The sequence below is a fragment of the Camellia sinensis genome, chromosome 11 (assembly GCF_055761805.1).
Source record: "Camellia sinensis isolate YWXY chromosome 11, ASM5576180v1, whole genome shotgun sequence".
Taxonomy (NCBI): domain Eukaryota; kingdom Viridiplantae; phylum Streptophyta; class Magnoliopsida; order Ericales; family Theaceae; genus Camellia; species Camellia sinensis.
This window is the reverse complement of record NC_138971.1, coordinates 10,658,975-10,673,791: the sequence shown is the minus strand read 5'-3', so window position 1 is coordinate 10,673,791 and position 14,817 is coordinate 10,658,975. Positions and strand designations below refer to the sequence as shown.

The window sequence follows — 14,817 nt, the reverse complement described above, 5'->3', positions numbered from 1 at the left end:
TTCATCTTCTTCTTCTGAGTCAAGGACTCCTTGTGTGGATGCACGAGACAAGGCCCCTGTGGCACAATAATTTTCAACAATTTCTGCCATTTCTTGAAAATATTCAAATCCTTTTGTCCTAAACTTTTTCACATTTCTGCTAGCTTACAACAATTACAAATATAGAATTAAGCACTGTATGCATAATGAAATGTTTAAAATAAAATTTTGAAATAGTACAGATTAATGAAAAACCTTATCCCAAAATTCATCGGGTGCAACAACAGTGCCTACAATGGGATCCTATCCCAGACCAGTCTGTGCCTGGAGTCGCTTAAATGTCTGGTAATCAGCTTTTAATCGCTGATATTTTTGTCGCACCTGCTTTCCTGTATACCGAAATCCATACATGCTGTGCAATTGATTTGCATAATGATTCCAATGCCTAATTGTCCAAGAAGTAGTACGGCTCGTTGTTTGATTTTTTCTAACCTCATCTCTCAACATATTTATTAATTTCGTTTCAATTCTGGGCGTCCACATTTTTGTATCTTGATTGTTATCGGAATTATTTCCATCCATCTATAAACATACAAATTATATTTAAACTAGTCTGGGGTAGATATACAAGAATAATAGAGCAAAATAGTTTGAAGGAGAACACAGATAAAAAATAAAAAGCAGATGATTTTATTTCAAGAAAAAAAATACGTAACAGATTATTTGAATTTAAATAGTACAAATATAACCACAAATAATAAAAAAAAATCAGGTCACATTATCTTTAAATATTAAAAAAAAAAATCACTAGAAGAAGAAGTAAGGAAGAAATAAAGGAACAATTAAGCAGAAAAAACAGGGGCCGAAGGGGGGACAGAGAGGTCGACCGGCCGGATGACCCGGGGGACGACCGACCGGGTGTCTCAGGTACTCACGGCTGAACTTCTCTTCGTGGCAAAAGGTTCAAACAGTTCAGAATTTATCACAAAACAACTCATATATCAAATGCTCGTCTACAAATTCCCATAAATCATTTGATTACTGATTTCCACTTCTCTAAAATCATTTTTCATAACAGATGAAGGATTTATTTATCAGGTACTCACGGCTCAACTTCTCTTCGTGGCAAAGGGTTCAAACAGTTCAGAATTTATCACAAAACAACTCATATATCAAATACTCGTCTACAAATTCTCAGAAATCATTTGAGAACTGATTTTCACTTGTCTGAAATCATTTTTCATAACAGATGAAGGATTTATTTATCAGATTAGTGGCTATTCTTCCTGGCAAAAGGTTGAAACAGTTCAGACAAATCACAAAAGATCTGAAAGTAAAAAAATACTCGGCTATACTTCTCAGAAATCATTTGAGAACTGATTTTGACTCGTCTGAAATCATTTGCACATAACAGATGAATGATTTATTTACCAGATTAGTGAGAGTTGAATAGTTATCGCCGGTGATGGAATATGTATACTGACTGAATGTGCCACTCTTTGGTCGTCTGATTCGACAATAGCTATGATAAATTTGACCTGAAAAAAAATGAATAAAATTATGGATGAATTTTTCAAATCATTGACATATAACAAAATATGTAAATAAATTTGTGAGTTATTTCACCTCGCACTTGTTGTTGTTTGGTTGCCCGTAATAAGAATCTTCCACAACGCACAAATTGTAAGTCAGTCAATTTGTGGAATATGATACGAGTAGGGAGCGGGTTCACAGGATTCATTATTTATAAAATGAGTCTGACTTCTCTGTGAAGCCTACCCATGACGAATCTTCAGTACTGATGTTTGATACAGAGAAAGAAAGATGAGGTTCATGTGAAATTTTCAGAGACGATGGAGATGGACATGGAAGCTTTTCAGATCAAAAGAGGAAGAAGGCAGAAACGTTGAAAGTGGAGAACTAAAGTACAAGCTGCCAAACGGGTTTTCAAACTGTAGTTTGAGTTAGTACGCGAAATTGTATTTTGAACGTGCTATCCAAACGTGAAGCGGGAGTTCACGTGTTGAAACTTAATTTGAAAATACAAACAAATAGAGCCTTAGATTCTTAAGCACTTGAAGAATAAAAAACTCATATTTGTTAGGAAATAAATATTTATAACCTCTAACATAAATCAAAGATAAAAACTTCATTTTTTTTCCTCTTTCTAAATCTTATTCAATTTAAAGTACATTTATACATAATTTATAACATCTTAATGTTATATATAACGATACTATACATAATTATGTTTATCACTTTATCTTCTCATTCCTAAACACAAAGTAATGAGATTTATATTCATAAATATATATAAGATCCACTCACTTAAGTTTTGGAGTGAGAAAATGTGATAAAAAATAAATTAAATAATTATCCTATTATATAATATATAATAGATATGTAGTCTCCATACTCATCTTATTTTGGATACATATTTTAAAGATCTAGCGCATGAATATGCACTTGCATAGCTTTAGACTTCTTGCATGCATTCTAAGACCAAGTCCTTATTGCCTTCTACTCTCAGCGGCTAAGACAATGGCAGAAATAAAATTATCCCTTACTTGAAGAGAAGATCCCTTATCCCCTTGCTCATCCTCTCTTACTACTGCTTTTACTACTCTCCAATCTCTACTGCATTTTTCTTTATCTCTTGTCCTTTTTCCCCATTCTTATTCATCACCAAATCAATAACCCTTTTCACTTCCTCTCTCTCAACACTAGTCTCTATTCCCCTTCTAGTTATCTCAAAACAAACACCTATCTCCTCCACCATCATCTTTGCATTATATGCCTGCTCAGCCGCCAATGGCCACTCTATGATCGGCACACCTTGGCTCAAGCTCTCCATAACCGAATTCCATTCACAGTGACTGAGAAATGCCCCGCTTGATTTATGACACAAAATCTCCAGTTGAGGTGCCCAGCTCCTCACTAACATACCTTGTTTCCTCTCCATCATTCTTTCTTCAAAACCATTTGGTAACTATTCTGCTTTAAATTCACCTTTCGGGTCGAAACCAGTAGGAGGCCTTACAACCCAAATGAAAGGTTTGCCGCTATCTTCCAAACCTTGGCTAATTCCATCATTTGGGAAGCACTGATTGTGTTCTGTGACCCAAATGAAACATAGAGGATAGAGCCTTGTGGATATAAGTCTAGCCATTCAAGGCATTTTTGTGGAGATATTTCACATTTTTTCAAACTGTGTTGACCTAATATTAATGATTTTATATTGGAAAAAGAAGAAGATGAAGAAGGATGGTTGAGCTTAAGCATGGTTGGAGGGAGAAAAGGCCTCGATTTCCTCTGTCGTGTTACACAACCACCCGAATGAAGATTCTAAAGAAAGCGCAATCAGAGGGCAAAAAAACCGTGACCACGAATCGTTATCATTGGCTGCTGTAAAAAACCGACTAATCTGAGAACGATGAAAGTGCCATGAATTAGGAAAACCCTGTACAAAAAAATATTCATCGGTTTTTTGGGACCGACAGTGAGGGAGGTTTTTCCATAACAATATGTATGTTGTGTTGGAACAATCTTCTGTGTAAAATAAATAATGAAACAAATTAAAAAATAAAATAAATTACTTACCGAATCGAATAAATAATTAAATGATCAAGTCAAGTGTGTAACACTATATCCTTAAGATAGATTCGTCCCACTACGGTGCTTATGGATAAAAGACGTCTATCTCCTAGGATACAATGATCTTCACAAATTGTAGTAGCGCTCCAAACAATTTGTTCGGCGAACAAAACCTGTGTTCTAAACTCTCTGAATTTTTCCTAAAATAATATGAAGAATAAATTATGCATGAGAGCAAAACTGGACAGCAAAAAAAATAAATTTTTCAGTCTGTTTTCTAATGCCAAAGAAAGCTGAAATGGCCGGTATTTATAGGCAAATTAATCTGTCCGAACAGGTGCGGTTTTTGAACCGAACATGTGCAAAACCCTTGAACATGTGCAGTTTGAAAAACTGGACAGATCTGCTGGTAACTACTAGACAGATTTAGGTAGTTTTATAATTGTAAAAACAGTTTGAACCTGTATGGAATTCGGATATGAAAAAAGGCACAAAATTTGAACAAAAATTTCAATTCAAAATTGAAGTACATTGGCGCAAAATTTAATTTAATTTTTCCCGCAATAATTTTTGATAAAAATTCAAATAAATTTTGTCCAAAAAATTAATATAAGAACCAACCTAACCCACAACCCACACTCGCGCCCGACACAGCTCGGCTCGGTCGGCCGGAGCCGGAGGCGGCGGCGCTCGTGTGTGGTGGTTTGAGCCAAGGTTCTATTTGTATATAACTCCTTACTTCTACAAACTTGGGGTGCCCCTTGGGGCCAACCCAAGTGTTGCTACCTTGAACTTATATACACACATAAGTTCTTTTAAGTTTCCAATGTGGGACAAGTCTTACAAAGAAACTCACATTTAATTCTTAAATTTCCTATTCCACGAACCCGAAACGACGTCAACTTCCCATTCACTCATAAATAGTTTTGACCAATCGTCTTGGCTATGTAACTTACCATGCGGTAAGGAACACGTCACCTCTTCGGACCCATCCCAAAAGACGTATGGACCCCACTCAATTTTGGCCAAAAATAAGCCTATAAAAATCAATTTTTCAACAATCCACCACATGAATGGAATTTGACGGAGAGAAAAAATAACAACATGATCTAATTACAAAGAGTACAGAAATTAGAAATATTTTCCAAAAGATAAGTAGCTTTTGGCTTTGAACCTTTCCTTGTGAGACACAATCGGATTTACTGGCCAACAAGTGAACATGATGTCTTGAACTGTTCAGCCGTTTGTGTAAACCAAGACAATAGAACTCACGCAGTATATTACCAGACACAGTTTAGTTCTCACTATTGTGTTCATTTTGGCCTTAAACAATCTGGTCATTCACGAGTGCTCTAGAGAATTGTAGCCCTTCACAAATCTCATAGAATGGGCCCAGTTCACACTTATATAGGTGATTCTTATGAAGAGTATCATGCCATACTCCATTAGGTATATCTAGATATAAGAATCATTAAAAGTATTATTTAACCTAAAATGCTGCAAACATCACTATTCCATTACAGAAATGGGTAGGAGTTTGACTCTCCAGTGATCCTTCTGAGTCATACACAACTCGGTTGTCCATTTGAATCTAGATCTTAGGATCTCCAGTCAACTAGGTTGGGTTGCTGTTGTGGTAACTCTTATTTAATAGGCTTAAGTCCCATTCCCTTCGATGAATTCTCAACTAACTCTCTTGTTAACCCTTTGGTTAGTAGATCCGCTATGTTGTCTTTAGACTTCACATATTCAATGGAAATAATTCCATTGGAGAGTACTTGTCTCACGGTGTTATGTTAACGACGAATGTGTTGTGACTTATCGTTATATATATGACTATGTGCTCTACTAATAGCTGATTGACTATCGCAATGTATGCATATAGTAGGCACCGATTTTGGCCACATTAGAATATCTTCAAGGAAGTGGCAAAGCCATTTTGCTTCTTCCCCAGCTTTATCTAAAGCTATGAATTTTGATTCCATAATAGACCTAGCTATGCAAGTCTGTTTGGAAGATTTTCATGATACAGCCGCCCCACCAAGAGTAAAGACATATCCACTGGTGGATTTTGAGTCTCTAGTATCCGATATCCAGTTTGCATCACAGTATCCTTCAAGTACTGCTGGATATCTAGCATAATTAAGCCCAATGTTACAAGTAAATCGGAGATATCTTAGAACCTTTATAATTCTTTTCCAGTGTTCTACTCCCGGATTACTCATATATCTACTTAATTTACTTATTGTATAGGCTATATCCGGGCGAGTGCAGTTCATCAAGTACATTAAGTTTCCAATGATTTGGGCATACTCTAATTGAGAAATACTTTCCTGTACATTCTTAGAAAGAAACAAATTAACGTCCATAGGTGTTCTAGCAAGATGATCATCATCTTTGCTGAATTTGTCAAGTATTTTCTCAATGTAATGAGATTGTAACAAAGCATAACTTTCTGATGTTTTGGTAATTTTCATACTAAGTATTACATCAGCCATCCCCATGTCCTTCATGTCAAAATGTTTATTCAACATTTTCTTGATAGTTTTATTCATGTCATTATTACTACCTATGATGAGCATATCATCCACATAAAGACATGCTATAGCATAACTGTTGTTTGTGTTTTTAATATAAACACATTTGTCACATTCATTAATTTTGAATCCATTTGACATCATTGCCTTGTCAAATTTCTCGTGCCATTGTTTTGGCGCTTGTCTTAAACCATATAATGATTTAACCAATTTATACACTTTCTTTTCTTTTCCTGGAACATAAAATCCTTCTAGTTGTTCCATGTAAATTTCTTCATCTAACTTACCATTTAAGAAAGCGATTTTCACATCCATTTGATGAATTTCTAGATTGTACAATGATACAATAACAATTAGCATTTTAATGGATGTTATTCTAGTAATCGGTGAGTAAGTGTCAAAGTAATCAAGACCTTCTTTTTGTCTAAAACCTTTGATCACAAGTCTTTCCTTGTATTTGTCAATTGATCCATCCGCTTTCATTTTTCTTTTGAAAATTCACTTATACCCAAGAGGTTTATACCTTGGTGGTAAATCTACCAATTTTCAAGTGTAATTTTGTAAAATGGATTCAACTTCACTGTTTATAGCCTTTTTCCATAAAGAAGCTTCAGGACTGGACATAGCCTCTTTAAAAGTTAAAGACTTATTTTCTAAAAAATCTGTCAGGAAATCTAGACCAAAAGATTTTGAGGTTCTAATACGTTTACTACACCTAGGTTCTTTTTCCTTATTTTGATCTATTTCTTGCTCATGTTCTTAATCCTGACTAGTAATAACATCATAAGATCTTTTATTAGTACTAGCCTCTTCTTCAGTTTTATTTCGAAACACATGCTCAAAGAAAGACACATTTCGAGATTCAATAATAGTATTTATATACATTTCGGAATGTTCTAACTTATGAATAAAAAATCGATATGCATTATTATTCATGGCATGACCAATGAAAATGCAATCAACAGTTTTAGGACCTATCTTAGTCTTTTTAGGACTAGGAATAGGCACTTTAGCCAAGCACCCCCTCACTTTTAAGTATTTGGAGGATGGTACTCTCTCATGCCACAATTCATAAGATATTTGATTCATTTTCTTTCGGGGTACTTTATTAAGTATATAATTAGCAGAAAGTACTTCTTCCCCCCATAAGTTCAGAGGTAATCCAGAACTTATTAACATGCCATTCATCATTTCTTTTAAAGTCCTATTTTTCCTTTCAGCAATTATATTTTGCTGAGGTGAGTAAGGAGCGGTGATTTGATGAATTATTCCATGTTCTTTACAAAACTCATCAAAAGGTGATTCATATTCACCACCTTTATCACTTCTAAGTTTCTTAATTTTCTTACCAAGTTGATTTTCAACTTCATTCTTATATTGAATGAAAGTTTCCAAAGGTTCATTCTTAATTCGAATTAAATAAACATAACTATATCTAGTATAGTCATTTATAAAAGTGATAAAATATTTTTTTACACCTCTAGTTTGAATTGATTTAAAATTACAAATGTTACTATGAATTAATTCAAGTGGTTACGTACTTCTTTCAGTTGAATGAAAAGGAGTTTTGGATAATTTTGCCTCAACACAAATTTCACATTTATGATTTAAATCAATGTCAAATTTAGGTAAACATTCCATATTAGTTAATCTACGCAAAGATCCATAATTAACATGTCTAAGTCTCTCATGCTATAAATTTGAAGACTCAAGCAAGTAAGAAGAAGATGTATTTTTATTAATAACATAGGGTACAATAGTCATTACATTCATTATGAAAAGGCCATCAGATATGTAACCGTTTCCTATATACACCCCGTTTTTGGTAAATACAAACTTGTCACTTTCAAAAACTAGCCTAAACCCATTTTTACTCAACAAAGATCTGTAAACAAGATTCTTACGAATGTCCGGTACATGTAGCACATTATTGAGAGTTAGTTCCTTTCCAGATGTCATCTTTAGAATAATCTTTCCTTGTCCTTCAACTTTAGAAGTTGAGGAGTTGCTCATAAAAAGTTATTCACCGTTTTTTACCGTTGTCCACTATAGAATAAGATGTGAATATCTTTTTATTGGCATAGATGTGACTAGTAGCACCAATGTCCACCCACCATTCTTTAGGATTTCCGACAAGGTTTGCCTCGAAAACAACTGCAGAAAGATTTATGTCATTAATGCCATTGGAAATTTTGTCCACTTTGGTTATATTGGTTTGAGCAGATTTCTTGCTTGTTCTTCTTTTGCTTTTGCCTTTGCTACGGAAATCTTTAGCCCGATGTCCCTCTTTGTCACAGATGTAACACTAGCCATTAAACTTGTAATTTTTAGTTTCCCCACCTTTAGAGCCTTGTGAGAAACTTTCTCCAGAAAACTTCCGTTTCTTGGCTTTTGGAGCATGTTCCACCACATTTGCTTTAGACTCCATTGGATTCTTACCAGCCTGCTTCTCTGAATTACGGTTGTCCTCCTCAATCCTCAAATGCACAATCAATTCTTTTAAAGACATTTCTTTGCGCTTGTGTTTGAGGTAATTCTTGAATTCCTTCCAGCCTTGTGGTAATTTCTCAATTAAGGCTACAACTTGAAAGGATTCACTGAGAGATATGCCTTCTACATGAATGTCATGCAGAATGCGTTGGAGATCTTGAACTTGGCTGATCACAGTCTTATAATCAACCATCACAAAGTCTAGGAATTTGTCAACCACAAATTTTTTGAGCCAGCATTTTCTGTTTTGTAGTTTTTCTCCAAAGGCTCCCAAAGTTCCTTTGTTGTCTTAATAGGACTATAGACATTGTATAATGTGATGTCAAGTCTGTTCAAGATGTCGTTTCGGCAAAAGAAGTCAGCATGTTTCTAGACATCGATCGCAGCAACCACTTGCCGGTCAGTTTCATCATCTTTCAGAGCAGGAGTATCCTCACAGAGAAAACGTGCCAGGTTGAGAATAGTAAGATTAGTAAAATATAACAGCATTTTATATTGTCATCTTTTAAAATCAGTTTCTAAAAACTTCTGTGGCTTATCATCGTAATTGACTGGCATAGTCACAACAAGAGGAGGGGTAGGCGTAATTGCAGCCCAGATACTAGTAATTGTTTGAGCATTAGTTTGACCAGTTTCAGTAGCCATGAATTCTAAATTATAAAACACAATTATAATTAGAATTTAATACTACATAGAAAATTTAAACCAAAATCACAGAATTAAATTCTGTAAAAATAAAAGAAACAAGAATTGTAACTTTTATTTCCAATTAATTTGGAAATAAAATAAAATTTTATTTAACGAAATTAATTCCTCACAGAAAATTAAATTTCTGTCACACTTCAATAATTAAAATAATAAAACATAATTTTAATTAATGAACACTCAGAAATTATTTCTGAAAACCAAAATTAATTTCTGACAAACTTCACAAATAAATATTCTGAATTGTTAATGACACCAGTATATTACTACTAGTTGTCAAAGAAAATAGACAGTATATTACTACTATCTGTCAAACAGTATATTACTACTATTTGTTTTTCCAACCAGAATATTATTTTGTAAAAGCACAGAAAAAAAAATTCTATAAGAAGAAGAAAGAGAAAAGGAAAGAAACAAAAAATTCTATAAACAGAATAATTCGAATCTGTCTTAAGATTGTTGGAACAATATTCTGTTTAAAATAAATAATGAAACAAATCAACAAATAAAATAAATTATTTACCAAATTTATTTTACCAAACCGAATAAATAAATTAAAAGATCAAGTCGAGTGTGTGATATTCTGTCCTTAAGACAGATTCGTCCCACTATGGTGCTTACAGATAAAAGGCGTCTATCTCTCAGGATACAATGATCTTCACAAATTGTAGTAGCACTCCAAACAATTTGTTCGACGAACAAAATTTGTGTTCTAAACTCTCTGAATTTTTCCTAAAATAATATAAAGAATAAATTATGCTAGAGAACAAAATTGGATGGCAAGAAAAATAAATTTTTTAGTCTGTTTTCGGATGCCAAAGACTGCTGAAATGGTTGGTATTTATAGGCAAATTAATCTTTCTGAACAGGTGCTGTTTTCGAACCGAACAGGTGCAAAACCCTTGAACAGATGCAGTTTGAAAAACTGGACAGTTCTATTGGTAATTGCTGGACAGATTTGAATTTGTTTAGGCAGTTTTATAACTGTAAAAACAGTTTGAACCTGTGTGGAGTTCGGATCTGAAAAGAGGCACAAGATTTGGACAAATTTGAATTCAATTCAAATTATATTGGCACAAAATTTAAATTAAATTTTCCCGCAAAAATTTTTGGAAAAAATTCAAATAAATTTTGTTCAAAAAATTAATATATAAACCAACCCGACCCACAACACACACCCGTGCACGGCACGACTCGGCTCAGTCGGCCGGCGACGACGCTCGTGTGTGGTGGTTTGGGCCAAAGTTTAATTTGTCCATAACTCTTCCCTTCTACAAATTTGGGGTGCCCCTTGAGGCCTAACCCAAGTGTTGCCACCTAGAACTTATATACACACATAAGTTCTCTTAAGTTTCCAATGTAAGACAAGCCTTACAAGGAAACTCACATTTAATTTTTAAATTTCCTATTCTACGAACCCAAAAACGATATCAACTTCTCATTTACTCATAATGGTTTTGACGAATCGTCTTCACCATGTGACTTACCATGCGGCAAGGAACATGTCACCTCGTCGAACCCAACCCAAAAGACGTGTGGATCCCACTCAATTTTGTGCTTAAAATTGACCCAAAATAAACCTATAAAAACCAATTGAGAAATGTTAGGGATCATGAAAATGATCATGAAAAATTTGTGATCCTTAGATTACCTTGATTAATTTGTGATGCTTTATTCTAAGTGTATTTCAAAGGTCATAAATCTTTTATGATCATTTTCATGAAAGACTTTTCATGATACCTACCATTGCTGAAATCAATTTTCCAACATGTTGTAGTACCATAATCACCACAAGCGGTGAAACTCACATTGACAGTTTGGACCTTCTGAGCGACATGTGTAGCCCATCCAGGGACAACGTCAGAGATTATGCAGATTGGAGGGCGGACATCTTTGGCAGTGATATAGTTGATAGGATGGTGCTTCGAGGGAAGCCGAAGCGTAATACATAGTTATGAGTTGGTTCAAAGGCACGGCCTCGGTGTTCGGTGTTGGGCGATAAGCCGTGGTGGAGCTGTTCAAGGGAAGTGCGACGAGGTGGATTTGGCGATGGTTGGCGGTGGTGGTGGTGGAGCGACGGAGGTAGTGAATGTTGAGAGGAGTGGTGGCAATGGTGATGGTGAAGCCAGTAGTTTGATGTATTTGAGTTGCTAGTGCTAAGAAAGGAATGAGATGACCATGTGCCATGAATGGCAACATCACTGTGTTCTTCTTGTTGTGAGCCAGCCATTGATGTGTGTTATGAGACAAGGCCATGCACAAACAAGTTTAGCTCAGGTGGTGTTTTTTCTTTGATGAGTACTAGAATTTAATAGTAACAATAATATTCCATATTTAAAATATATATATATATATATATAAACTATATATACAAACCATATTCATGTATCTATATCATATTAATTTTAAATCTAAATCATATATATCGTTTTCCAAATAATTTAGATATATATATATATATATATGTGTGTACACAAAAAGGGAAAATTATTCAATAATCCTGAAACACCACGTACCTATATTTAAAGTCAATCACCAATTACTTAACCCATATTATTCCTCCATCCCCAATATAAATCGTGGACTCCTACCCCTCTCTGCCAATCAAAACCTTATAGAGCAGCACGTGTTCATACTTCGAGAATACTAAATAATCATCTCACAAAAAGAGAGTAATGTTACATGTATTAAAACTTTTATTAAAAATATGTCTTCAAACATTAGTAGTTGTGCAAGTATCATTACTTTTTTAACAGTCAATAAAATTTAACCTCTTGGACTTTTAATAAGAGTGTTACTATCCATAAGAATTTTAACCCAAAAAAAAAAGGGTCTGGCTTTGGTACGGACTGGACTGTGTTGTTGGACCCGTGGGAGCCTATCACGGGTCTCATTTTAAAAATCTGAACTGTTCAATGTGTAGAACTCGTCGAGTACTATATGTCTGAGAAAAATCACGTTGATCGGATATCGATAGTTATGTGATTAAATCAGTTTTGTATAAAAAAAATAGACGGTGAATAAATTAACGGTTGATAAAAAAAATATTTTGATCACATAGCTATCGATATCCGATCAATGTGATTTTTCACAAATATATAGTACTCGATGAGTTCTACACATTGAACGGTTCAGATTTTTAAAACGAGACTCGTGGTGGACCCCCACGGGTCCAACAGTATGGTCCAGTCCGATGGTGGACTGGACCAAAGCCAGGCCCAAAAAAAAATGCCTAAAAAATTTTGTAGTCCAAATTCATTCAAAGTGAGAACTTGGCATGTAAAATTAGATATGAATCACAAATTCTTATTTGGATTGGGTTTATCTCCTGGTTTTCATTTGAATTGGAGACAGCTGTTTGGGCCTTTGGTTTCCCTCCACTCATGACTTTTTATTTTATAAGGTTATATATATATATATCATTCATAAAAAAAAAATATTAATTCGATAATTGTAACTTATTCATTTTAATGCACTTTGTCTTTGAAAAAGTGAATAACTGTGCCGTTAAAAATACATCATTCATTTATTTTTAAACAAACACAATAAAATAAAAAGATTAATAGTTGTCGCATTAATTTATTTTTTTCATGAATGATATACATAAAGAATCTTACTAAATAAATTATTCAAATTATTAAAAGAAGATTTGTGATAGGTCCTACGAACCTAAAAATACCTTTCAATCCAAATCACGAATGAGAGGCGAGCTCACTCCATTTGTGCAAATTTCTTTGGGGATATTGGATTTAAATGCAGTAGAAAAATAATTATATTTTCATAATTATTCAAGTCTTTTTGTATATTATATAAATTCAATTCTATACTTGATGCAAGTCTTTATTGTATGTGAAAATTACATTAACAAATATTCTAATATATAGTGTAATTTATTTTGTGCCTGTTTCACTTATTTACAATTTGTCCAATTTGTTTTGGTGGGTTAAACCAACATTTTTTTTTTTTTTGGCCCTATGTTTTGGGTGGGTGCGACAACCTTTCTTGTTAGGACTATAAATGGTCCCACGTGAAATGTGTGGTTGGGCTTGGAACTAATAAAGCTACGTTTCACTAGTCTTACCATTTTTCTCAATCAAATAATATTATAAATTCATAAAAATTATTTTAAAAAATAATATATTTATAAATTATATTAATTTTAAATGTGACTTACATCACAATTTTAAATCTCTTCTATGCATTTTATTTTTAAACTATTTTTTAAAATAAATCATTTGATATCAGAGTTAATCATCACTTTAAATATTAGGGCTGCAAACGAACTGAGCCGAGCCGAGCTTTGCTGAGCTCGAGCTCGGCTCGTTTACTTATCGAGCTTGTTTATTGAGCTCGAGCTCGACTCAATAAGAAACTAGGCTCGAGCTCGAGCTCGGCTCAGCTCGGCTCGTTAATTTTAATGAAACTCGAGCTCGGCTCGGCTCGGCTCGGCTCAATAATTTTTTTTAATATTATTTATATAATTTAAATAAAAAATATTATTTATATTATTTAATATATAAAAAATATATTTACATTATTATTTTTATATATATTTATATATTTTTAATATATAAATAATATATTTATTATATAATTTAAATAAAGACGAGCCGAACTTGTTCATGAACAATTCGATTCATTTGCAGCCCTATTAAATATGAAATTAAATTTCACCGTGAAAATAAAATCAAATAAATGTGGTTTTGTGATTCAAGTCATAGAGAGGGTGATAAGTGAAATGGATTAAAATATTTATTAATTAGTCGAATATTGATAAGTGAGTAAAACAGTTAAAAGAAAAATTATTGTCATTCAACTAATGTCGATAGTGTGGGCTGTTGTGGATATTGCCTAACAAAAGGCTTGACAATGTTAGTATATGTTTCTTGAACAACCCTTTTTCATTTTTGGGTAAATTACACTTATACCCTATGAGGTTTTGATTTAATATATATCATTTTCTGATGTTTGAAAAATTACACTAACCTTCCTGTCATTGTAATTATTTAGACGGAATAAAAATATTGAACTCATGCACTCTCTCTTTTTTTATTTTGCTTTACTTTCTCTTTTTTTTTTCCCCTTTCCATTATTTTTTTTTTAATGTAATTCTATCTGTTTTTCTATTAAGAGTTGTTACCTTTTATATAAGTAAGGAAGTTTGTGAAATGAAACTATTAATCACAGGGGTGAGAATGTAATTTCTAAAACGTCAGGGAGTGGATAGTAATTAGACAAAATCTCAAGGGGTGTCAATGTAATTTACTCTTTATTTTTATATATATATTTTTGAACATTTAATAAAAATACAAATAGGTGCATTAATCAATGTACTAACAATTTAATCAAAGTCTTTTTCATGATCAGTTTTTTGGTTAAAAGTTGATTAAAAGCTTATTATAATCAACTTTTTGTGAGAGAATAAAATGGGTTATAATCTGGGAAGTGGATTATAACCCACTTCCCAAAAGACCCCGTAGTCTTGCCTCATTTGGCCAACAATTCATTTCAT

The 14,817-nt window shown here is 33.5% G+C and overlaps 1 pseudogene; it reads right to left on the bottom strand.

Annotated features, from left to right (window-relative positions):
• Positions 1 to 282: 282 nt before the first annotated feature.
• Positions 283 to 8,619, bottom strand: LOC114295901 (UDP-glycosyltransferase 92A1-like; annotated as a pseudogene).
• Positions 8,620 to 14,817: the final 6,198 nt, after the last annotated feature.